Here is a 26,733-nt window from a genome sequence, read left to right on the forward strand (position 1 = left end):
CTGACAAACAAAAGTGTGACGACATTTCAAAGCTCATACAAGATCTCTGTGGTTTATTATTAATTTCACAGAAAAACATATTAACTACTGGAACCGTTATTTTATTTATAACCAGAAATATATTCCTGTGTTTCATCCCTTCTTTCCTATGAAGCAGGGGGAAAAAAAAGATTACCTGTCCCTGCTGATGTTCTGCCATGTCAGTCCCATTCAAAAGCTCTCATTCAAAGACTTTACCTGAAGCACTAAGCCCCAACTTTCTGTGGAATACAAATGAAACAAATGACAGACCAATTCGCTCCCTGTCAGGCACTGCTGCAGGGGAAAGTTTACCTTGCCCACTTGAAAAATAGTCACTCTGTGCCACAAAAAAAAAAAAAAAAAGCCCCTAAACAGAACCACCCTTTGCACTAACACGGCACCAACTGAATGAAACTGAAGTGTGTTCGAGTAAAGCACACAAGTCCTAAAATATGTGACAGATCCACTCTCAAGATCGCAAACCTATCGTCTAAGTGAGAAATGGGATTCATTTCGGTTTGTGAAACCAATATATATGCGCAGGCACAAAACATGGGAAATAATGCCACCGGGGTGTTTGTTAGTGGACCCCTGTGGGTGATCCTAACTTGAAAAAAAGAACTCTTTAGTGCTGTACCTTCAGCCCTCGGTAAGTTGTAAAGAAGATCAATCTGAACTCGGCGCACAACTTTCCTTTAGGTTTAAAGCAGCAGCACGGTATAAGACCAGAAAGGTTTCCGAGTCGGAAGGACGGTAAAAACAGCTGCCATCAATCCGTAACGCCTTATCTTTACAGGAAAAAGAGATCCTTCATTTCATCTCTATTTAAAATGTTGCAACGCCCAGAACAAAAAGGCACGTTTTACACTGCATTATGTAAGCAGAAAGAAGAAAATAATCTTTCTGTAGCTTTATTTAAAAATCTTGTAGGTTGTGAGACTGACGATGAAGGCTAGCGAAACTAGCGAAGAGTGACTCGATCGTTTACAAAATGTGGTAAATTTCTTTATGTTTAGAACCTTATGTAAAGTCTGCAAACAAGACAAAGTAGAGAAGAGCGGTTAATTTTAAGTGAGATATTTATCCGCTTTGCACAAATAGCTCCCTTTGGCACGAGAGGCCACATAAAACAGAAGAGCTCATTTAAGCAGAAAACGTGTTTACTTGACATGATTGTGGAATTCTGGCCGCCTTTGCCAACTAATGGAAGCGCGGTGACAAATGCCTGCTTAAAAGTTGGTAGATTTTCAAAGTGCTCTGTGCCAGTCTGTGTGTAAGGCATAATTAAATGTGACTCACTAAATGTCAGCTGATGCTATGAGATGGCTGATTAGCCTGTCAGTTTGAGCAGCATTTTCTTCTGTCTGCCTGCTACCTGTCCTTGCTACAGGAAATAAAAGCCTCTACAAAAAAGAAACAACGTAGACTCTAAAGATAAGACAATTTGGCATTGAGAGGGTGTAAAATAGCATGGTAAAATTAACAAGTGACTTTAAGGACATTTAAAGGATATGTATCGGAGTGTCTCTCAACAAAGAGCTTGTGTTAACTGTATCCTTTTTTTCCTTTTCCATATGCCATCCTAGAAAACTGAATTTAATTCTTCCACAGACAGATTTAACAAGCCTGAGTTTTCCACAATTTAGACGCAGCACAGGGGAGTCTGCATTTGCATTAAATGCAACTATAAATATGTAATATTGAGATAATCAGAAAAAAAAACTGCTACAAATTGCTTCAGTTTGGACCATAATGTGGAATAAAAGCAGTTTTCTGCGTCTGAATAAACAACAAGACATACTGTATAAATATTTCATGAGGGTTTCCTTGAAAAGAATCATTTGTATTTAGAAATACAAAGTTGTACACACAGCATGTCTTGGAAACTAAAGTTTTCAGTCATATAATGTTAATATGATTTTGCCCTTTTCTTAGACTTTTATGATTTAAAAGGAGTCCAACATGTCAATTTGAACTCCATGATAAACACATGCAACATTTTTCTCCCAATCGTAATAACACTTAGCATCTTGTTCACGTCAATGTAATCGCATGATACCCTAAAGTATTCGATATGTTGCATAATATATCAGTTGCAAGTGAGAAAAATCCCTCATCTTCCTCCTTGCTTTGGTGCCGTTTAATCCTCTAGGTCAGATTCTACCACCCCTAGCAGAAACCGACGCAGCAGGAGGCCACGGCGCCTTCGGCATTGCTGTTTGAAGATGAAGTACCTCCCTGAGTACTGCAGAGAGATCAGAAATGGAAAATGGATTTGGGCGAACACGGAGGGAGGGGAAGGTCAGTCGTTAATATCCAGCAAGCTACTTTCAAGCAGCGTCCACCTGAGGGGTAAGCCTCTCAATCATTTCCCCCCCCCCTTTTTCTCCCAATTTATGCATCAGGGGTTGACAAGAGGCATATGCGCTTTTCCATCAGGTCTGTTTCGCACTTGCTAAGTTACACGCATCAGGGGTCTGCACCGGGAAAATACAGCCTCACATGATTGGGCGCCGAGAGCGGCCAAGTAAAACCTCTGCTTTCTACTACAGGCCACTGAAGTGCTCCGGTAGAGCAGCCGGGGGTTGCTCAAGGACATCTTAGCGGCAGCCGCTCAGGAAAGACCGAACGTCGCTGGCCCGCTTCACTCCATCATGCACAACGATTAAGATGTTGTCTGAAGATGTGACATTTCAGAGTATAATTCCCTGCAAAGTCTAGGTTGTCACTATTAAATTGAAGGCTATTGTGATGAACAGGATGTGGATTCATCGTCATGCAGCCCTCGCTTCGGTGTGTTAGTCGGCGTTGTGCGCGTGTGTGTATTAGCAGAAGTGTGAAAGGGTCCGACAAAATAAACTCTTCTTTAGTTTTCTATTCATTGATCTGTCCCCTCAAATGTCACGGCCACACTGGAGAGGACCCTGTGGCATTTGTAAAAGAGATGTCTTTCATGTACACAACGCTGACATCTTTCGACACCGACTTTATAAGGAGCCGGAAAACACAATCAATCTGTTTTCCCCAGGAAACATCAAGAGTTATTTAAATGTTTCTATTCTTCTGAGGAAGCTCGACAAGGAGGATTTTCCCGGTACGAATAAAAAATTCTCCAGCCCTGTAAGATACATCTTTTACATCAGCAATCAACAAAAAAAAAAAAAGAGAGAGGTCTCCCGCACCCATCTTAGAATTACTTTGAAAAGTAACAGCATCAGTTTCGTGGTCTTTCAGCTCACTCGGCACGTCAGGCATCGAAGACGATTCTTTTCGCATCACTTTCAATGCCAAATATCTTCAGACATTACAGCCAGCAAACCCCAAAATCTTAAAAACCACGAAACATAAATAAATCAGCATCTGCCCATTGTTTTATTGAGCTGCTATTTTTTTCAAAGTGAATAAGTAACCATCATTTCTTTTAGTCAAACCATCTGAAAAATCATCCCTCCCGTATAGAAAGTGCATTTTTAATCAATCATCCATATGTGTATAATGAAGCGTTTGGTTAAGTAGCTTAAGGAAAGGCCGTCATTTTCTATGGCTATGAATGCAAAACAGGTTGCAAAACTGCTAAAGAAGTCTATTGGGTTTCAATTATAAACTCACATTAACAAAGGTTGGCATTAGTAAACATCTACTTTACAGGTGTAAAGCAATCATTAGCATACAGACCTCCTACATTAAAAGGAAATCTATTGCAGGGTCTGATGCCCATGCCTAATAAAGGGGCATTAACCTTGAATGCTCCTGAGGTCTCATTTAGCAAAAGGAGTCCATATGGGCCATTGATGCATTTGTCTCCAGACAGATGGGTTTTATCTGTGCACCCACTCATGCTGCAAATGATCCCAAATTATGGGAGAGCTCTGTTTAGATTTTTACACCTTTGGCATTAACCACAGGCTCCTCTGTGTGTAGGTTAGCAAAGCCCAGTCCATAAAAACAGACTATTACCAACCGGGTTACATCACATACTGGTTTTTTATTTTTTTTTTAGCTACCCAGATTCTCACTTTAGTATGGTTGTTATGTGTTTCTGAAATCTTTCTAGCCATGAACACGTTCAGAAAAATTACAATGTTTCAAGTTATGCTATTTACAAAACAAACAAAAAAAAAAAAATGAAAAAAGTTACTTGTTTGTTCTTCCCCAATTTGGTACAGATTTAACTCTCTAAACAACTGACATTAAAATTAAAAATTAATAAAATATGTTTTACAGTCACATAGAAGAGTAGCATTCATTTTTTTAGTAGTCAAACTATAAAACTAAATTGAATGTGCAAAAAAGAACAAAACATATTTCTCTAAAATATGTATTAAAATGGTCAAAATATAAATAAACATATATGGAAATGTGTCTACTTTCAGACATATATACATATAACTACTCTCTTACCTTCTACTTTAACTCTTAAAGTCACAATGTTATTTCTGACATCTGTGAATCTGACAACTTTTAAGTTCAAAACTGAAGTCATGGGTTTTCCAAAGATGGTTCTTTTAAAAAGCTATATTTAAAAAAAAAAATCATATCAAGGTTCCCTGAATAAAAAATAGCAAACTATTTATATGAAGAGCACATACTGTTCATTTAGTATTTATATTGGCTCGCCTGAAAAATAAATGTTCCCTCATGTTTTCGCTGATCTATATTCAAGGATGTTCAGCAGGTGATCCGTCCACTGTGACGTAAACATATTCATTCAACTCTGAACCAAAATGCAGTTTACTGCTCAATTTCTCTTCAAATTAAACTCAACTGAGCTGTAGCAGACATTTATGCAAGCATTAAAATAATAATTTAAAAAATTGCAAAAATTATACATCAACAGAACTTCAGCACACATCCATGACACACAAAAAAAACACTGTCATTTAGCAAAGACTTTTTTTTTTTTTTTTTTTTTTAAATTCCCGATTGGATGTTGCTTTACTTAGCACTGCGCTAAAGGCAGAGATGATCTCACAGGTGACTTCCACTCCAGCCCAAGTGGATTCAGTTTGACTGACGCTGCCTAACAGCTATATGCTCCCTGAAAGCCAGAACATGTCCGGGAAACTCAGGCATCAGGTGTGTTGGGGACAACTTCTTTGCAGTCCCATCATGTGACCTGCTCCCTCTTTCAGCTGCCAGCATGTTTCCTATATTGAAAACTATTATGGGCATGTACCTGTCCTAATAGAAGTACCCAAAAAGGGAAAGCAAGCTGAAAGAAGTGCATGCCTCTTTATAAAGCTGGGAAGGACAGAATTCAACCTTGAAGTTACTCCAGTGACTCGGCTGAAAACCTGCTGGAAAGACTAAGGTGAAAGAGAGGCACGCTGAATAATTTCTAGGTTGTAGAGCTGCTTCTCATCGATGCGTCCTGGATCGTCTGTTTATCAGGCTCCCTTCTTTCATCGTACTCAGCAGTCTACATCCAAACGTCAGAAAGTAAAGGAATGTAGCCCAAAATGTGTGCCTGCAGTAATTGATGTAAAAAAAACAAAACAAAACAAAAAAAAAAAACTAATGTGCCAGCAGAATTTAATATGAACCAAAAACATCAAAACCATGAGCATCTTCTGTCACTCTCAGTGCTTTTATGGGACATGTTAATTGTCACTGTATGGCATTTTATCTTTTTCTGTATATGTCATATGATTGCTATGCTCAGTGGATTAAATTAAGTTCAAATGTGTCAGTCTGGTCATATATTTCCACCCGCTGATGGTGTGCATGGCGTTACAGAAGCAATTTTGGAATAAAATCCACGCTGAAGTCATACTCGGCTTGTTTTGGAGAGTAAAACTGGAAAATATATTCATCCATCCACAGTATATAGTTATCAGTCCGTTACAGGGTGACATAAAAACAAACACACATACATACACACACACACACTCACACCTAGCTAAGGGCGACGACAGAGTCAAAGTTGCAGTACCGTAATTCCACCACACTTTGCGCTGTGCGAAAAGTTCCAACGGTTTCTGAAAGGGGAGACGATGCGATGTCCGGCCAATATGGGGTTATTATGGTGTTTTCACTCCCGCCGTAGCAGAAAGTGAAATGAATCTGAGGGGGCGCTCCTTTATTAGAGAATGGGAAAGTAACTGCTAGATATTTAAAGTTCCAGCTGTTATGGATAAATGGGCAATATACATTTACTCACAGGACATTTAAAGAACTTTGTACGAATAAAATAAGTAGAAAATAAGTAAAAAATATCCAGTCAGGGATTTGAAACTTTTGAATCAAAGGGCAACTAAACAGCCGGACTCTGTGACTGCCCCATGGCAAGCTGAACATACCCAAGGAAAACATGCAAACTCCATGCAGAAAGACCCCAGGCTGAGATTCAAACCCTGGACATTCCTGCTCCAAGGTAAGGTCCAGTACTACCAACTGCGCCACTAATGAAGACACACATGTCCTTTTGGAAAAAAAAAAAAAAAGATAAAAAATTGTGAATTGGCATAACTTCCTGCTTCCAAGTAGTCTGAGAAGAAGCGATCTCTTTAGCCAAACCTAAAGAGAATTTAGCATCAACTGGGTGCTTGTTTGAGGTTTAAACCCAGAACCATCAGTGAAGGGATAATATTGCCAAGTTACTGGTGCATAAAGGACAGCTGGATAGCCAATAACATTACAAGACCACATTACAGAGTGATACAGCACATAACTCTTCCAGTTTAACAGATGTTTTTTTTTTCTTTCTCTCTCTCACTTCTTGTTTTCACATTTTTCCCCAAAGAGAAAATTATTTTTAATAATAATATTCATATTTGCCACTTACTGAATCCTAACCAAGAGACAATGCCTGATGTTGGAAATATATGCTGTCAGTCTCAGAAAAGAAAAAAAATGTTACTGTACTTCTGTACTGATTTAATGATTTTAGCAATTTGTTAAAAAAATAGACAGTAAAACAATGATTCTAAAGTTGTTGCATGCATATTTACTTTTTCTCTTGTGGTAGAAAGAATGTTTTTATCTCATCTCCTTGTAAGTGAAGGATATGATTTTCTTCTCATTCAGCCTGCAGAAAATAGTTTGTCTCTGGTCCTTGGGAGAATTCACCTTCTGATCCGTACAAGCTGTGCTTTTAAATTGCTATTCATCTAAATGCAATAGGCTATGCCTCTCTCTTTATATGCATGTGAAGTCTATAGATGATTTTTTAACAGTGTTGATGTGTCTATGGTTTGATAACAAGGTTTCATGACACATCCATCTCTCAAACACCAAATTCCCACTTGCCTTTTTTTTTTTTTCCGACACACAAAAAAAGCACAGTTTCCCTTCATAAAAGGCTTCTAACAACGCCTACGTGGTATTCAGTAAGCAGTTATGTTAGAGGAGCCCTTGATTACCAAAGACATGACAAATTCAGTTTACGGCTCTCCTATCAATTCTGCGGTAAAGTGTCAAACACCTCTTCTACTTATTGATCATTTTGTTCTTGCTTTCAACAATGGCTGTCAAGACACAGCCGCCGTGTGGCTTCCAGCAGCAAGCAGATAAACAGTTAGGGGTGAAAACATCTTTGTGCAACTTCACAGCGGTCTTCTGTTCTCACAGGATCGCGTAGAGAAGTTCTCCAGGCTCTCACTGTAAGATGTCAAAGGTACTTGTGGCTCAGGGTAAAGTAAAGATAGGCACTGTTTGCACGAGGCTTAGACTCTACTGAGCTTCCTGTGCCGAGGCTATGGGAAGGACTTTGTTCCCCGCCGGCTCTGAAGAGTCAGAAGGGGGGAGGGGGGGGAGAGACAGATTAAAACAGATTGGCTGAGAGAGGAATGGAAATAGAGATTGCTCCGAGGGTTTTTGGCAACCGTTGCAAACCGGCGACGTATGCTGAGGTGCATCTCTCCACTCCTACACTTAACCTTTTACACAGGGAAATATAATTAAAAATCCTAATGAAGAGCACATTGAGAATTTATGAACAGCAGATTTGTTCCCAATTATCTCCTTCCAATGAGATGTTACTGCTTAGAAGAGTAATGGGAGGCTGTAAATATCTCAGGTCATTTGGTATTAAATAGAAGTCGATCATCCAGTCATAATGACTCCGGCTCTGCTTGACTTAGTTACAGGTGGATGTAAACGGATACTAATTGTTCAGTCAGTCGGCCAGTTCTCCGGTTAAATTAGATTACAGATTGACTGAAACGGCGATTCTTCAGCCGACTTGGCCCATGCCGGAGAAGAGGGGTGAGGGAAAGGCTCTAAATGATGACTAAATGTGCAGTGGGCTGCAGTCTAATTAACAAACTCAGGATCATTTGTTGCCAAGCTCTTATACAATCACTGAGAGCACATTGGATGGAAGAGATAAGCAACAGCTTGACTGGTTGTCGATGTTGTGCTTTACTAACTCATTATGGTATAGCAAGGCTGAGCTGGTGAGGACGGGTCAAGGTTTTAGGACAAACACTAAAGATCATATAGTTTTGACTGAATTTCAAAAGTGAAGGCTCGTTTACAGCACAAACTCAGATATTTAAAATAACAGCAACAATAGGGCTGTGAAAAAGTATTTGCACCCTCAAAGATTTCACCTGACTATGCTTTTTTTTGTTGACATAGTTAATTATTACAAATTTTCAAACAAATTTTAACACCAGACAGATAGACTGGGTTAAACAAAAGTTTAATACCCCTACTTTTGTCAGTTTACCAAATAACAATGCAATCCAAAAAACTTTTTAGTGTGAATGAAACTAGTGTTTGGGCATATGATATAGTGAGCTGTGGTTTTCATCCAGAAGCTCTCATAAAAATTATATTTTTTTAACAATAACCTTAATTGAGGCAAGTGAGAACTGCAATATTTCAGATGTTGTTCCACTTCTCTTTTGTTACCTCCTGGTCCTCCAGTTGTTGCTAAATGTTTCGAGTGATTTTGTGCAGGTGTGAGACTGTTTTTACCATGACGACCTTCAACGAAAACCACAGAGTTACATAATTAAAACAAAAAAGTCTTATGATACAATCAACTATTTCAAGACAGGTGGGCAACAACTATTTCTACTGCTGCTAAAGGAGAACATTATTACAATTCTAATGATGTTACGTTCAATATTAAATGGTTGGTGATTTGCGCATAACTTGATAGTCTTTTGTTGACCAAGCCATTAAAAACCTTGCTGTTGTACTGAGAAGGCGCAAACCCCCGAGTTTCAAGATGAGGCTGAAGAACAACTCCTGAAATTGATGATGATCAATGATATTTGATCTTAGTGTTTGTCTAAATAAATGACATTCCTCTAAACTATGACCTGTGCCACATATCAAACTCAGTCTGTTCACCTTGTAGAGGTTCATTTACAAAAGAAAGGAAACCTTGAAGAGAAAAAGTTCAGTCGCTCCTGACTGCGGAGCCGTTAATGAGCACCTCATTATCTGAGGGCCTTCTGCGTCATAATATACAGCTGGAGTTGATGCTAAAAACAGATAAAATAACACAAGTGCACAAAAAGTGAACACACATGTGTTGTGCTGTAATGATATTTGATTGGCTATGTGTCTAATTGAGTCTCCAGAGAGAAACGGAGGTACTTAGCACCAGGACAGTGTTAGTTCAGCCAGTCTGAGAAGCAGCTAGGAATCACTTAACAGCATTAAAGTGCCAGATGATTGTAAGTTTTTCAAAAAGAATCACAAACTAAGCCAGAACTACTGCCGCCTAATTTGGCCCGTCAATCAAATACGCGTAAGCACGTCGAGAATAGTTGCATTTAGTATCGTCTCTCCAAGTTATTATTTAATTGAATATTTCCAGTGCATTAAAATTTCTTCTTTTTTTTTATTTGCTAATCACTTAATGCTTTAGGCTGACTGTTGCCCCTGTGGTTATTGTGATGTACAAATATCCATCCATCCATCCATCCATCCATCCATCCATCCATCCATCCATCCATCCATCCATCCATCCATCCATCCATCCATCCATCCATCCATCCATCCATTTTCTTCCGCTTATCCGGGGTCGGGTCGTGGGGGCAGCAGCTTCAGAAGGGAGGCCCAGACTTCCCTCTCTCCAGCCACTTCTTCCAGCTCCTCCGGGGGAACCCCAAGGCGTTCCCAGGCCAGCCGAGAGACATATTCCCTCCAGCGTGTCCTGGGTCTTCTCCCGGTGGGACGTGCCCGGAACACCTCACCAGGGAGGCGTCCAGGAGGCATCCTTACCAGATGAACGAGCCACCTCAACTGGCTCCTCTCGACGTGGAGGAGCAGCGGCTCTACTCTGAGTCCCTCCCGGATGACCGAGCTTCTCACCCTATCTCTAAGGGAGAGCCCAGCCACCCTGCGGAGGAAACCCGCTTGTATCCGTGATCTCGTTCTTTCGGTCATGACCCAAAGCTCATGACCATGACATGATGTACAAATAATATTTTCAAAACTTCTGAGAGGTAAAAAAAAAAAAGTGCAGTTCAATTTTTTTTTTTCTTTCTAAAAATAAGGTCAAAGTTGTTTTAAGACATTTTTACACGACTGTGCTTGCATGAACACATCATGAAGCTTTGAAATAATTTACTTCGAAGAACCTGCTCACAAGACTGTTTTATAATATTCTTAATATTCTAGAATATGAGATAACAAGAGGATGTTTCACCATTGGGTATAAAAAATATCCGCCCATTCTGTCAGAGAAATTATAAGTAATGCAAAACTGCACTCTACTTCAACAAGGCTGCCGTTGAGTAAATGTGTATTTTGTTCGTAAAGAGCTTACATCCTGTTAACACTTGCACTCAGTCTTTCTGCAGAGATATTGTTTTGACACTACAGACAACATAGTTGTGTTGATTTTAATAACAGTGATTGTAATTAATATATATAAATATTAACCCCATTGTGATCAACATACTAGTCACTGATGCGCCACAATGTTCTTACATTATCTCGTTATTTCTTTAGCTGTTGAAGTGTCTCAAATAACACACCTTCTATTAATTACAAGCATATAACAATAACTATTTAATGTCATGTTTTTATTCCCAAGTAATTCAGTAATATTGCAGCATCAGTTGTATTGTGTACCCTGCTACTTTTAGAGGAATGATTACCCATACTAAAAATAGATCATTTATAGTTTTATAGTCATAATATTATGAGTCATTTTTTGCAAAAATGCATTTTTTTCTTTTTACATTTTCCTTTTTCTGCTGAGCTTAACATTTCAATAATATTTATTAATGCTTATTGCAATAATAAGCTTCCTTTACAAGTTTTGGCAACATCTAAGGAAGTATTAGACGAGATCCTGGTTTTGGCACAAGAAAACCCACATCACTATTCCACCTCGTTACATCATAGGTCAAACATCGATAGGTTTAAATGTGTCAAACTAGAGAGGCTTCAAGCAAAAACGCTCATATAAAATGATGGTTGATGCAACAGTGTCTGGTAAAGTATTTACAATCTACACTTTTATGTTCTTAGATTTATGATGGAAGTTTCTTCTTTTTTTTTTTCTACAGATAGTTTTTGCCCTGGCGAAGACAGTCTAACAATGTAAACAAGACTTTGTATATTTCAAGTTGTTGCAGATAGCTTTGAATAGCTTTGAAGCGTAGCTTTATTCCAATTCAACTATGAAAAAAAAAACAATCTGTTGGGTGTCTGGAGCTATCAGGAAAGAACCCTGGAAATCTGAAAAGAGCTAGAGGATTGACTGCTGCTGGTTGAGACTCTTCAGGCGTCTGATAACAATAACCCCAACGTGTCAAAGTGCCTTTCTATGTGAATGACTGGAGGCAAACCCAGGAGTTGCTAGACACAGGGAGCCATGGCCATTGCTCTGCTCATGTACAACTTGTAATTTTGACCAGCTACAAGGAATCCATTTGGCATCACAGATGTCACACTTTGTTTAGATAGGTTAAAAAAAAAAAGAAAATAGAAGTGTAATACTTGGAAATAAAAGCAAACTTTATTTATTTGCACTCGTACGTGAAGGCTGGTTTGGAAACTTTTTAAATGTCCACTTCAGCTCCAGGCACAGTTCTTCTGCAGAACGCCCATTTCTCTCAAAATCTTACTGTTGCCCAATTTCTCAGACAATCTCACCTGCGCCTTTGTCAATATGAAAAGCCTGCTTTTGAGTCTGACAAAATAAAATAAAAAGAACACAGGAGTTACATTAATTTTCTTTGTTTCTCCAAATACAAAGCAAAATCTATTTTGTTCTTGTCATAGTCCTCAGAAGCTATAAAAGCTCATTTGGATCTAAAGTTGAAAAAGGTTGCTATGGGCAAAGGTTTGCTCAAGGTTACTGATCCAGCAGGAGTTATTTTAATCAGGGTAAGCATCGTAATAATCTATGCATCTTAGATGGCTGTTGCAAAGAAAGACAATGTTAAAGAGTCTACAGAAAATTGAGGCATTATCAGTGCAGAAGTCTTGGGTTTTGTAAAAGCTAAAACAAAAATAAAAGAAGAAGGAAAACAGACATAAAGCCAATGCTGACACAGAAATCCCACCATTTTCAACTTGAGTGGCCCTGACCTGTGACTCCCTGGAACTGCAATCTTTTTCTGATTAGTTGAGGCACCATATCCAATCATTCATCAGCTCACAATAACGACAGGTTTCAGTGTAGAAGTTAACATTTAGGAACAATGTCTCAAAGTGTGCCATTTTCAGTACAAGTAAGGCATTTAAAAATAAAAGTTAAAGGAGTCACAGAGACATTCAGAAGCTGATTAAGAGTCAACTGTATTTTTTATGACATGCTGAAACATGTCCAGTCCATTCAAGCTTCAGGAGAGAACAGGACGAGTGGATGCAACACATTAAAGTCGCTTTGTTTTGTCTTTTTCCCATTTCAACTGAAGTTATTCTGAAATTGTTCACAAAGTTCTGATCTGAGGTCTCTTCTCTCATCACGAAGTGGTCCAGTTAAGAGTCCAGACCTAAAATCGTGTTTAAGACGTGGCTGAAACTTTGGACCACAGAGATGACAGAAAAACCTTCCAGGGTGAAGGAAGACATGAAGGAAGCTTGTTAGCATTTCCAATTTTTGAAGAACGCATCAGGCCTCGTTTGAGCGGTAAGGCACAGTTGGTACGCCATGTTGCGGTTCGCATATTCAGCAGAGCGTTTCCTCTGCCAGTTGGACTCTCGCTGGGTAGGTGGGGTTAAACCCAAATGTTTAACCCCACTTGGGTTTAAACATTTGGGAGACAACAAATGTGACGCACTAGTACATCTCATGCTCGTGGCAAGCAGTGATGTTTTTTCTCTTTTGGTAGATATTTTCCACCTTTTAGTGTTATGCAACACCGAACCATTTACCTGTGAGTTTTGTGTTTTTCTTCTTTACCTACCAACAGCAGTATTTTCATCTTTTTATTTTTCATTTGACAGTTGGACTTTCTGTCCAACATCTTCCTTTGATTATTTGACAGTTTTGATCTCCAGTTTTCCTGTTAGCCAGGCAGAGTTTCATCAATGTCCTTTCGTTTTTGCAACTGTGCCTGTTTTTCTGCCTTTTTGGTGTTTATCTTTGGACCGACAGAACAAAATGTTCTGACTGGAAGAACAAAATAAAGAAAATAAATACACATACACATATCTATCTATGTATGTATGTGTGTGTGTATATATATATATATATATATATATATATATATATATATATATATATATATATATATATATATATATATATATATATATATATATATATATATATAAATAATTCAAAGGGCATGTTTACCAATTAGCCTCATCATGATAAACTCTCCTGGGTGTCGAGTCTCAGGTTGGTTGGTTGCTTGGATCAGGCAGTGAAGCATTAAGAGATCTCAGCTAACACCAGTCATACATACCTGAAGTCCCCAGAGTTTAGCAGTTACCTGGTTAATACTACAAACATACAGCAGATCCATTTAAATAGTGTAATTGCACTTTATAGAGATTGTTAGATTTCAGGTGGGAAGCATGAAAATGCTTTTCTATAAACCAATTCACCCCCAAAACCAACCCACCACTACTCACACACTCATCATGCTATACTATCCATTGCCTTAAAATTCAAGATATAAAAAAGAAGAAAAAAAAACAGTTGACATCTTTAATAAAGTCTTAACCAAAATCTAGTGCTGTTATGTTTTTTTCTTTGTCACTGTCTTTTCTTCTTCTTCCGTTGCATTTCTTTTATCACATCTTCCTTTCTGGACTTTTGGCCTTTATTACCTGAAAATCTTTAACAATTTCTTCTCTTTTCACTTTTTCATTTCGCACCGCCCCAATTTCCTCTGACTTTTTCTTTTTAATCTTGTCTACTTTAAAGTCCTCCACTCTTCTTTTTTTTTTTTCCTCAATTTGCACTGCTCTCTCTGCCTCTCCTCATTGATTTACTACCCTCGCTTTTCTTCCATCACATCATTTTTATTCCCTACACATGTTAACAGAATTAATAGCTACCAGGTTATGCCTTAGAGAACCTCTCCTATCACCTCCTCTGCACAGGAGCAAGGTCCTTAGGAGAACTGCTGCCGCCTGACCATTTGTCAGCTGGGGGATCATGTCTACGGGCCGTCTACCAGCCTGGGTGTGGCAAAACCAAGGTAGGACAAAAGAAAACCGAGCTCCTTCAAGGGACGTCTCCATTCCAATTGAACAAGTCTTTGTAGGTACAAAAACAATGTCTAGATTTTTTTTTTTAATCCTTACTAGTAGATATGAACCAATCTGTTATTTCACATACAATAAATTATCAGATCTTTGTTTGTCCCCCTGTTTCACTTTTAAGTGCACACTTCCTGGTCTGCTGTCATGGTCAACGACTAAACAGGAAATGGGTGATACATTATCTAATAAAAAAAAAAGTCTGGAGAAATGCCCATCAATATTTGTTTACCAAATGTCCCCCTCGAGTGTATAGGACTGAGGTTAAGCTCTGGACTTAGACTGGAGTAGGTATTGCAGCACCTTTTTCTCATTTTCAGACACTTTGCTACAGATTTGATTTGGGGATCATATCACTGTTCTGCATCGTGACTCAGTCTGGGCCAAGCTTCAGCAGGCAGACATAATTTGACTTCATAATTTGCAAATTAGATTTAAGTCGACTCTATAAATGGCGGTGGGGGGGATAATGATTTCAACATGCTTCTTATTCAGTATGAGGTGTTTGTCCTGATATGCTTCCGTCTTGCTTTAGCCAAACACAGCTTTGTGTTTGTGCAGTCAAACATCTCTACTTTGGTCCTATCTGTTCAAAAGAGATTGTTCCAAAAGTCTTGGTGTTCAGTCAGATGCAGCCTTGCGAGCCTAAGTCGTGCGGCCACTTTATTTTTAGAGAGAAAGAGAGAGAGAGAGAGAGAGAGAGAGAAAGCCTTTTTATTGGAAACCTCACCATGCTCTCCAGTATGAATGGTGACGTTTAAAATGTTAAAATGAGGTCTGAAAAGCTGCCAAAACTCCCACATTTATAGAGTGTCGGCCACAACTGTTGATGGTTACTTAGACAAGTTCGACAATGAGAAGCATCCGATTGTTACTTTCACTTTCAAATGCATTTCGTCAGTGATTAGTGGGCGAACACAAGCAGAGCCTGTCAGGGACATATTCTCAGTCAATAATAGAACGGAACATAAAAAACATAAATTATATTGTTTCCATGCAAAAATATCGGACAAATGATTGAGTTTTGATAGCTTTCAGTACAAGAAATACGAGTAGCAAGATGTAATGACCTAAAACAAAAGATTACTCTGAATACATTAACTTACTCTTTGCAATTTCCATGAATTATTTCTAACGTATGCTTAGAAATATGAATATGAGCAGTCAACTTTTCCTGGATGTCCATTTTATCTCCTGTGTGTTTGAATTTTCATGCAAATTTGTATGTCAGAACATTTAGGGAAAACTACACACTCTCACTTCACTGAAAATGTAGGCTTTTTCCTTTGAGAAGTTTGTTGAAAGGAACAACGTCTTCTAAAACAATATTGATACAACTTATAGGCAATTTTGAAACTATTACTATTTACTTGTAGTTTGACAAAACTTTATGACAGTTGCTGTGCTGTTTCACTGGTCGGTAGCTTAAGTGCATTTTGCTCCACAAATAGGAAATGTACACTCTCTGCACAATGATTAATCCCCCGCCGACAAGACCATTTAAATGCTTTTTCTCTCCTGCTGGTTTTTGATGTAACACTTTAGCAGTGACCAGTGGCCACTTTCTGTTTGCAGGGTTTAAAGCTAAATGGAATAGGTTGAAACGGCAAAAAGAGCAGATGGGGAAAAGAAAAGAAAACAAAAAACGATGCTACTCATTCAGCAGTTAATATTTAAGTTTTGGTCTGAAATCTCATAAATCTGAAAGAACCTTGGTTTTAAATTAAACAAATATCATCATCCGACATCCAGTGCAGGAATGCTCTGCAGTATTCTCAAGTGGATTTAAGTCTGGATTTTTATTTAGACATTCCAACATATTTGATGTATTAAATTACAGCGCTGGGTGTATAGTTAGGCTGAACCGCCATCCCTGCTTCAACTCTTTTGAACCATCTAACAGGTTTTCTCCAAGTGCTTGTCTTCACAAGCTACAGACTATTCTGTAGCTTGGAGAAAACCTGTTAGATGAAATCTCATTCATCTGACTTCTCATCTCCACCAGCAGCATTAGGATATGAAAATTAAGCACATCGTTCACAGAAAGATTACTCATCACCGCCTTGTGTTATCAAAGGAGAGAGATAGTGCTTAAGAATGGAGAAAGAAATTGGATTTGCAGATTCAGGTTTGTGTGGTTTTATGCAAAACAAAGTTATTGGTGAAAGTGGTTGGGTAATACTTTTTGCAAGGCATGATCTATTTATGTCTTTAAAAAATGAAAAGCACAAAACTTAAGCCTCCTTCAGTCCTCCGGGATCCGTTGGACTCCTTAAGTTTTTTGTATCTTGTGCGCGGACCTGGCAGGGTCATATTGACCCGTGTAGGTGTTAACCAGTATTTTTTAAGTTGGTTTCCCCATTGTCCAACCGTGACATCTGCCACGCTCCTCCTGAGCGTCACGCCAAGATTGCAGGAGGGCAAACATGTTTAGATTCTTCACTAATGTGAAAGTTTCACTCGTTCTAATTAACAGTGGCAGGTAAATACAGCATCTGGCTTTTACACACTTAAAACGGTGGTGAGGCAGCTGCACTCATTGAGTTACCTGGATGTGATTTTAACAGCAAGGACGATATTGAGTCAGTGAAGGAAAACAACTGACGTAATGGCAATTCCAACACCCAAACAGTCTTCTGTAGCTAAGTTTTAAAACAGGTATTTGAAGAAAATAAAATCTGACAGATTACTACGTGTAAAATGTTCCTATTATCTTCCGCCCAGTAAAAACTGACAAGGAAGATATTTCAACATCAAATAACAGTTTGTAACAATGTTTTCAATTTGCTACGACAACTTTTTTTTTTCTTGTCTCATAAAAAGTTGTAGTTTATAAGATGCTACTCTATTTTGTTGAGAAAGCCTTAAAGCATGTGTAATATTTCTAGATGCATTTGTAAGTGGACGGGGATAACGTTTGTGATGTTCCGACGTGGGGAGCAGCCTGCGCACATCTGAAGGTGCGATTCTCAACCAAACTGCTGTGAGGTAGTAATAGCCTTACACCTGCGCTCACAGACCATGCTCAGACACTATCTGTTAAATATCACAGTTATAAGGTGCATATTTCTGCAACGACTTCACACCAAAAACATGATCGCTAAATTGTGATGATTGGGGAAGAAAGAGTGAGCAGCTTTCCTTTATGAAGCATGATCAATAAATGGTGATGGTTAGAAGGACGGAATAGTCTGTAGCTTTCATGATAACGTCTAAGACCTGCGATCTTTTTACATTGCACTTGTGCTACAGACTGTTGAATTTGTGAAAGTGATGTGGAAAGCTGTTGAAGCCTAAAAATAAATAGATGAACCTCAAACAGTCATATATTCACTTCCAGAGGAGTCAGAACATTATACATTGAAATAACAAATAATCTAAAGCACCACTAAGTAATTATATTTTAAGGACAATTTCATGTCTCTAATTAGAATATGCACATAATTCTGAGATCTTTTAATCTAGTCTTCCTTCAAATTAAACAGTTATTTTGTAATTTAAAAAAAAAGATCAAATTAAACAAACTGTATTTTTAGCTTCTTTTTTTTTTTTTAACCCAGGGAAGAATTTTAAACACATTTGGCTATTAAACTCAAAAATAAGACAATTTAAATCTAAATTAGTTGACAAATATTTAAGTTCACATAAAGAGACAGACTATGGAGTGCAAGTTGCAGCCTTTGCTCACACTGCAACAAAAATAAAAATGTTGAGACTTCGGCTCAAAGCTGAGACCGACAGTCCCGAAACTCTCAAACAGGCAATTATATATCTTTTACACTGTGGGAACAGTGAACAGATCCCTCTGGAGTCAGGTATACTGAGCTAAACTGTCATAAAACTCCTATGTGCTGCTCAGTTGTGCCAAAAGACCAGGAAAAGCCTCAAGCAGGGCACCTAATGATTAAAAAAAAAAGGACACATCAGCTGAAGCTACTCTGTTTTCTGTGAATGTGATGGGTGGGATAATCTGCTCTTACCCTGTTCATCATCGCCACCCCGGAAAATTACAACTTCCTTTATTTTATGTTGGGTCGGAGATGTCAATTGCAGAGCGGGAGGTTTCGTAGAAAAGCTATTGACATGGAGGCAGCAGAGAGCACAGCGGGTCAGGTGAAAAGTCAGCATCCACCCACCTTGACTGCATCTGCCTGTTGTCAGTGGCAACCACTTTCAAAGGAAGAGAAACGAGAATTTTCTTCGTGCTCTTCCCGCAGTGGTAACATAATCGCATAATCAGTTTTAAAATAATACGTCTAGTCGTGTAGGTTATTATGCCTACTTGTTAATATTAAAAAAAAAGAAAAAAAAAGAAAGGAAATTCACAGAAAAACTCTGACATGATCTGAACAAAGCAGACAGATGAGAGCACTGGAACAGAAATACACCAATCTAAGATTTTTTTTTTGTTTGTTTGTTTTCTCTCTGAACTGATTTCTGTTCCTATGCAGGAACTTTAAGTAATGACATTTCAGACATTTCTGATGCTTTTCTGCTCTGATTTCCTGCGTAACGTCGTCATGTGGCTGAAGCTAATCTCCCTCTGGATTCAAGCTTTCTCCAGAGGTCCCGCTTTTCCCAGCATACTTTGCTCCAACGTGGTGTTTTCCCTCCCACAGAGTTCCTGTTTTTAGTTTAAGTTTTGAATAAATTGACCATTTAACTATCTTCACAGTAAAATGTTGATAGGATTCTTTTTTTAAAGGCCCAGTTACAGAGATGCGTCTCTCAGTATCATTAATTTATATAGAGTAATATTGTCTCGGTTATAGGACAGAGAGTGGGTTTTTAACAAATGGAGTCTAGTTTTTAAAACAATTACACCATATCTCACTTCCCCTTTACAAGAAAACTTCATCTACAGCCAAAAGACTAATATCACTGGGCTATTAACCTGCAACAAGGCTAATCAGCCCAGACAATCGATCACAAAAGAAAAGCCAGAATCTGACAAAGCATTAGGAGAAAAAACAGCTAACTAAAAGAGAAAAAAAGAAAACATGATAAAGTGTAATGGCACACCAACTGAGGAACAGGGAAGATGAAAGGCTACTCTTTGCTGATACCTTTTTAAATTATAGTCAGCAAACTTTGCATCTTAATTTATGTTCCTTTGGAAAACATCTCCTGAGTTAAACATGGAAAAGCTTTTAACTCATCTGTGTGTGCAGACAGTATTCATTAGTGATTTTTGATGTATTTCACCGCTCACTCACTCAAGTCTGCCAATAAAAGACTCCAATCTTGTACCTCTCAGTAGATGAATAACATTATTATGGAGACAGCGCAATTCAGTAAAGGCTTTATCAAAGCCATTAGAGGTGAATTAAGTCTGAAATGTGTGTGAGGGTGTAATAGGTTGGCATTGTTGATGGATCCTGAGGAAGCTTTTTGTCTCGACACTGGAAATATGTCTTCCAACAGTTTTTATTGTACTAGTCCTAATTTAAAAAAAGATGCCCCAAAAGACATGTAAGCAACATTTATTACAGGAATACAAAGCTAATAAACTAAGAACAGTGACACAAACCGATAATTTATAACCCACTATAAGCCAAACATTTGTCCCAACTAAAAATCATTTAAGTTCTCCTTATCCAGAGTAATGGATATGAAAATTGTTTTACCCAAGTGCAGAAATATACGTCTACCTGCTTGTCCCAGTAAAACAAACCTGCAGTGACTGCATTATTAACACACGTTTAAGTCAAAAGTACTGGAATGCCATATTTTCCCTTTTATATGGAAGTTTGTTGTGTCTTTGTTTCAATCATCCACAGCAAAGTAAATCAATACACACAATTTATATTAAGAACTTTAGTCACTTGCTCCGTCAGAAAAGTGATCCAGGTGATCTGTAATTTTATCCAAATTCACATTCAAACAAGATTACTGTATTATTATCAAATCCCTTTAATATTTGGCAGAAGGCAGTTTTTTTAGATATGCACATCAAGACAAAATAGGTCACATTTTTAATGGGGAAAAAAAAAAGTAATAAATTGAGTCTTTAGAAACTGCAAAATATGGGGATTCATAACTGAGGACCTGAATCTGTATTGAAGTTAATGTTTTGTATATTACTTTTATGCTTCCCCACTTGTCAGCACAGTAACTCAAACACAGTAAAAGTAACATACATTAAAACAAAAACAAAAAAAAACATAAAAAAACTTTCTGAATGAGGATGTTCTCCACAGGATGACAAAAGCTCTGAGTCAAAAATCTCCCAATCATATTTAATGTGTGGTTTCTAGCAGATTTATGGTTTAACATTACACCAAGAGATTTTATTTTCATTTACTCTTTCAATATTTACATCATCAATACATTTAATGGAATATTTTTTTGTATGTTTTGCAAATAACTTGAATGTAGTTTTCACTAAATGTAATAACTTATGATCTTGTTAAGGCCTTTTTTTTTCAACAAGTATTACAACAAAATGATTATGTGCTTTTTAAAAAATTATTCATTGCATGTAAACACTGGGTAGACTTTATGTCACCCTCTTAAGCATATTATGATGTGAAGGTTTCCGTTCTTCCATCAAAGCAGAATATATGAATAAACCTTTCATCCAGATTCTCTGCTTATGAATTTAGAAAACAAAAGCTACATGCTACATATCTCTGGCCTGTCCTTGTTTATGTGAAACATGAAAAAAGGGACAGATGTGCTGCAGAATAAGAAAAATAAACCAAGAAAGAAATGTGGAGGAAGCAGAGACTACCTTTGCCAAACATCTTTGCAGTGGAACAAAGGAAGGAAATTAGATGAGAAGGTGGAAGAAAGGGTTGCCAAGTCTTTAGCTAAGTTGAAATCCATCTTTAGAACTTAAAAAAAAAAAAAAATCCTCCTTGTGTTGTTTTCTTAAGAAATAGGAAGTGCATGTGCTAAATCAACAGCCTGACACAACATGCTTTATAACAGCAATAAAAGCAAAACTGGGCAGACATTCAAAGCGGTGGAGTCCTGATAGCATTGAGAGGAACCCGTGCCAAGACTCTTTGTGGGTGGTACCGGTTATCAAACTGATTCGTTAGCTTGCGGAGACGTATTTTTTTATTTATTTATTTTTCCTCCACTGACATAACGAAGATAAACAGACAATTAACCAATCTGTAATCCAATGCAAAATGACTAGAGGAGACCCATAAAGCAAAGCGGAGAAGGTGAGGAAACGCAGAGGGGAAGGGAAAAGCCTCGGCCGTGGCATGTGGCTGTCAGCTGTAATGAGGAGATGATGGTTAAGCAGTTCTGCCTATTACTGATATGAAGGTATAACGCAGCAGGAGGAGCAGCACAATGTGGCGCTAAACGTTCATAATACGCACAGTTTAGAGTTGACAACATGAATGTTATTGATTGCGCAGCAGAAGGAGCGAGTTCAATAATGCCAGCAATGAAATTTTAAAAACCACTGAGGTTTTTGTCTGAGGGCAGCCAATGGATTACAGTGATTTATCAGTGCAGACAGCTTTGATTCGGAGCTGGCATTCACCAAGATCTCACTCATCGCAGTGGAATGAGGGGGAATATGAAAAAAATAAATAAATAAATAGTGATCTGAGGAATTTTGCTTCATTCACTGCCCTCGTCGGTGCAAATGGGTGATTTGTCAATCAAATCAGCGCAGCAAAAAACATTTTTCCCGTAGATAATGTGACATTCAACACCCTGATCAAAGTATTCACATAAATTCACATAATTAGAAAAACAAAACCCCTAGATTTATTTAATTTTTTCTACTTTTGTAATGTGTATTTATTAAGTGTTTCTGCCACTTCAAAAAAATCCACTACAAACTAGTGTGGGATTCTGAATTAAAATGAACGTAGTACCTAGTTCTTAACTTTTTCTTCTCTTTTTGCTTTTGACAAAGAGTCTCGGAGGTGTTGCATTCATTTGTTTTCAGCACTCTTTAGTCCGACACACCAAATGAGAATCCACTGCAAATAATTTCTCTGAGAACAAAAAGTGTGAAATTTTATCAGTACGATTTTTCTGTAAAAGAATCACACTACTAATAAAGTGTATTTGGATAGAACTGAAGGGCGTACAACTAAATATTAGTGTGCCCACCTTCGCAAGCAGACTACTGCAGGTATTCTAATTTTAGCATGGCGTATTGTGAAAGATTTGATCATTTTACATTTGAATTATACAGAATATATATATCAAAAACAAATGAAATGATTCATGGTCTCATTTTATTACAACACACACACAAAAAAGCAGGCCTTTTAACAGAGATGCACTGACTTGTACAACCAATTTAGGAATCCTGCCACAGAGAATTACTTGGTTTCAAACTAGTAAAAGTAAAACTAAGTTTTCTTGGGGAATTTAATACATAAACCATTGTATATTGATGCATATGTTGACAATCTCTCCTAACAGTCATGCTGTTAACAGGCTTCCCAGCTTGACATCCGTATCTCATGTTGTAGTTGCAGAAACATCCAATTAACACCGACTGATGACATGAAGCACCGGATACAACAGCTCCACACACAATAGCAGCATTTCTCAAATGCTTGTCTGAACTTATCCTTGCATGGTCAATATGGACTGTCTTATAATTAGTCCACTAATGAGCAGGAGTATGTAACAAACAGCTGGTCTCAACTTCTCCCAATGCAAGCAAACTTTGACAGAACCAAAGTTTACAACGGTGCTAATGACTCTGAAGCTGCAGGGCTTGTTGTCAGGAAAAGCCTATTAAAAGGCTGGTGGCAAAAAAAAAAAAAAAAAAAAAAAGTTGGCTGGAAGTTTCAAGTTTAAACTTAAAACTAATGTGGAAGTGAAAACTTTAAAAAACGTACATAATCTGAGTCCTCTCACATTTACAAATGCAACCTTGATAAAGATATGAAAAGTATTGAAATAAAATCCTCTTATATGGTAGCTGCATAACTTAGAATACATTTCATTCACTGCCAATACTTTATACAAGAATTTATACAAAATCCTATGTATAAGAAATATGCAACACCGTCTCATATTTTGGTCTTTTGCTTCAACACACACGAATCAACTTAATGGTTTACGACCAGACCTTTGGAAAACTTGCCGACATGCCAAGAAGGTAGTTCAGGTGTGTTGGAGCAGGGATCCATCCAAAAGCTTTTAGAACAGTCACACTTGAGGACCAGAGATCCAGACCCCTTCTTTCATAAGTTTAGAGCGTACAGAAGTATTTGGACATTATGCTACCCTGTGCATAATGTCTAGAGTCCTGGATAAGAAGAGGGGTTAATGCTGTGTTAGGTGGACAACTTCTGCGTTGATGTGGTCATTTGCTATGATCTCCAACAAGGTTCACTGGCACATTAGATGAGCTTCACCTTGCAAACAAGATGTGTTTTTTGTGTAATTATCCATAGTTTCACACCAAATCCACCTAAAAGTTCGGCAAGTAGATGGTGTCTAATTGTTGTTATGGGAACTTGATGAACCCACGATGCCACTCATTGCTCAGTTTTATTATCATTATGATTTGTAGATTTGCCTTGATTCCTGATTCATGGTGTGTGGTGAGAATAAATATGGCATAATGGCAAGTGCCTAAAATAACTCGATCTGTGCGTCATTTCAAACTTTTACCTCAGGGAAAGAAACTTTTCACTAATGAAAAGTTTTTAAAAACCAAGAATAACTTCAAGTCTGAATTAAAATACAGGCATCAGTTCTATTTATTTTCAGCAATAGCCAAATCTACAGCAAATTGAGTTAAAAATGTTGCCAGTATAATGGTAGCCTTTTTATAAGTTCTGAACTGTATGCTCCTGCAATAAGGCAATAAGGCTTTCTTTACTTCCTGCCCGCCCAGAACAACAAACTAATTTCACCATAGCATTTAGCAGCTATCATAATGCAAAAATGTAAAAAAAAAAAATAAAAAAAAAAAAAGATTATACAGAAGCATAGAAAATGTGGAAACCTCCACACTCTAATGCATCTTCCCAACAAATGCTCACATTTATTCATGTAATTAAATAACTTTTAATAAACAGTTCATGGGGCAACACGCCACCATTATTGGGTTAGTTGTATGCATTCATCCAAAAGCTCTTTACATCACCACACGGGTGTGAAAGCTCCAGTGAAATTATTGTGTGTGCATGAATGCTGTACACGCACCAAGCTTTTCAAAACACTGTGAAAAATAAAATGCATTAACATGACCAGGACTTCCCATAACCAACATGAAGGGAAGGAGATGGAAAGCTCTTTTTTATTTTTTCCCCCCTCTCTCCGTCTCCTTCTCACTGTGAAGCTAACACCACCTCCTGCCCACCCTCGGAGCCGGGAATTGAATCTTAATTACCTAGAGGCTCCGTCTTATGTTTCATGGATGAGTTACCTCATTTGTTAGTTACATCCTATACTCACGCTCCTCATGCTCGCTGCCTGAGAAAACCCTGTTCGTCGTGTGAGCCGAGTTAATGTTTCAAAGACCCACTCTAATGGGCTGCATGTCGAATCCAACATGGTATTGATGTGCTAATTCTTGCCCCAATCTGAATTTCATTATGAGAGATCAACTCCGAAGGCTTGCAGATGCATGGGAGTTGATGCGCACAAACCTGTTTAACCCAGTTTGATTTACCAGACGTTGGTTAACGGTACAACAAAGATTGAATAAGATACCGTTTGGTTTCAAAACAACAACAAAAGATATCCATGATTCTATTCCAGTAAGTCATTATATAATGCTTTTTAAAGTGATTAACAGCTTACCTTTTTAGTAAGTTATAATTTTATACACAAACCTTTGCTCAGCATTGGCTGTTTTTAGATGTACATTTTAAGCAATTTTGTTTTGATTTGATTTAATTTGATAATACGATACTGCTAAACATACTAAAGATTTTTTTTTTTCTTGCGTTATGGAGCAAAGAATAATTCTGTGATGCCGACCGCAATATGTCCTGTAGTACATTTTTTGTATTTCTCTTTAAATACAATAATTAAAAAAATTGCAATTTCTAATCATGGTTAGAAATGATATGTGAGAACATCATCTCCTCTTAAGTTGAGTTGTTATTGTCATTCTGCTGAATTAATCCTTGGATAAATATTCAGTTCATATCTTTATGAAACATAATGCAAAGTGGTTTCGGTTGCTTATTGCAAATGAAAATGAAGAAGTAGTTTATTTTGAAACAAACTCAGGCATTAAGGTCAGTCAATAAAAGATTAAAAGCAACAGCAGGAGCACCAGTTTCCCTAGGATTCATTATTAGTGGATTTCTGTGCACCAAAAGCTCCAAGTTGCTGGCTAATGATGTGATCAAAGTCTCTGAAAAACTCTGACTGCAAACTGAAAAGTTGATCCACGATCCACAAAAAAACTGTCCAAAGACAAACATAAAAATCTAATCTAAATTGTGACTTTGTGTTGCTATAGCCCAGTATTATTGCCATATAAACATAAAAATGGAACTTGTGCCATTTCACTTGAATGTGTCCAAAGTATTACTAATATAATCAGTTCCCTTCATCTTGTTTTGTGTGGTTTTATACAAGGAAAGTAAGCTGACTTTGAATAAAGGTTCAGGAAGATGGAAAAAGTCTGCAACCACATGCAATTCAGCAGAGTTCAATTTCAATTATTAAACGCTGGGAGGTTGGAGAGGTGACGTTAAATAGACTTTATTTTATCCTTAAATCAAGTTAACTATATTCCCTCATCAAAACCATATCTGACGTGTTGCTTTTGAATCTTTCATGCGTGCTTGACAAGTCCTGAGGGGTTGCTAACTGCTCGTTCATAAAAAGTCCTTCCTATTTCCACAAAGCTCCTCCTTGCGGTCTCCAAGCCGAGCTGCTTCCCCGCGCCTTCCCCGCTCGGCTCCACTAGACTAGCGGCAGCAGCAATCAGCAAACTATGTGATGACATGCTGAAGATGGAATATGGGAAAGAGTAGGAGGTTCTTAAAGAGGCAGAGGCCAATTTCAAGGTGTCAAAATTGCAAAGTCAAAATTTTTTTAAGTCATGTTTGATATATGGAGTATTTTTTTAACAACTTAAGGTAACATAGTTACTTGATTGTGCTATAAAATGGAACAATC

The 26,733-nt window shown here is 37.8% G+C and overlaps 1 protein-coding gene across 1 annotated transcript in view; it reads right to left on the reverse strand.

The window, feature by feature from the left end:
* brinp2 (BMP/retinoic acid inducible neural specific 2) overlaps window positions 1–26,733 on the reverse strand; it is a 105,859-nt gene that overhangs the window by 16,986 nt on the left and 62,140 nt on the right. The gene's annotated exons all lie outside the window — the stretch shown is intronic.

Source organism: Poecilia mexicana, unplaced genomic scaffold (genome assembly GCF_051168715.1).
Source record: "Poecilia mexicana isolate PSO_F unplaced genomic scaffold, ASM5116871v1 scaffold_17, whole genome shotgun sequence".
Lineage (NCBI taxonomy): Eukaryota > Metazoa > Chordata > Actinopteri > Cyprinodontiformes > Poeciliidae > Poecilia > Poecilia mexicana.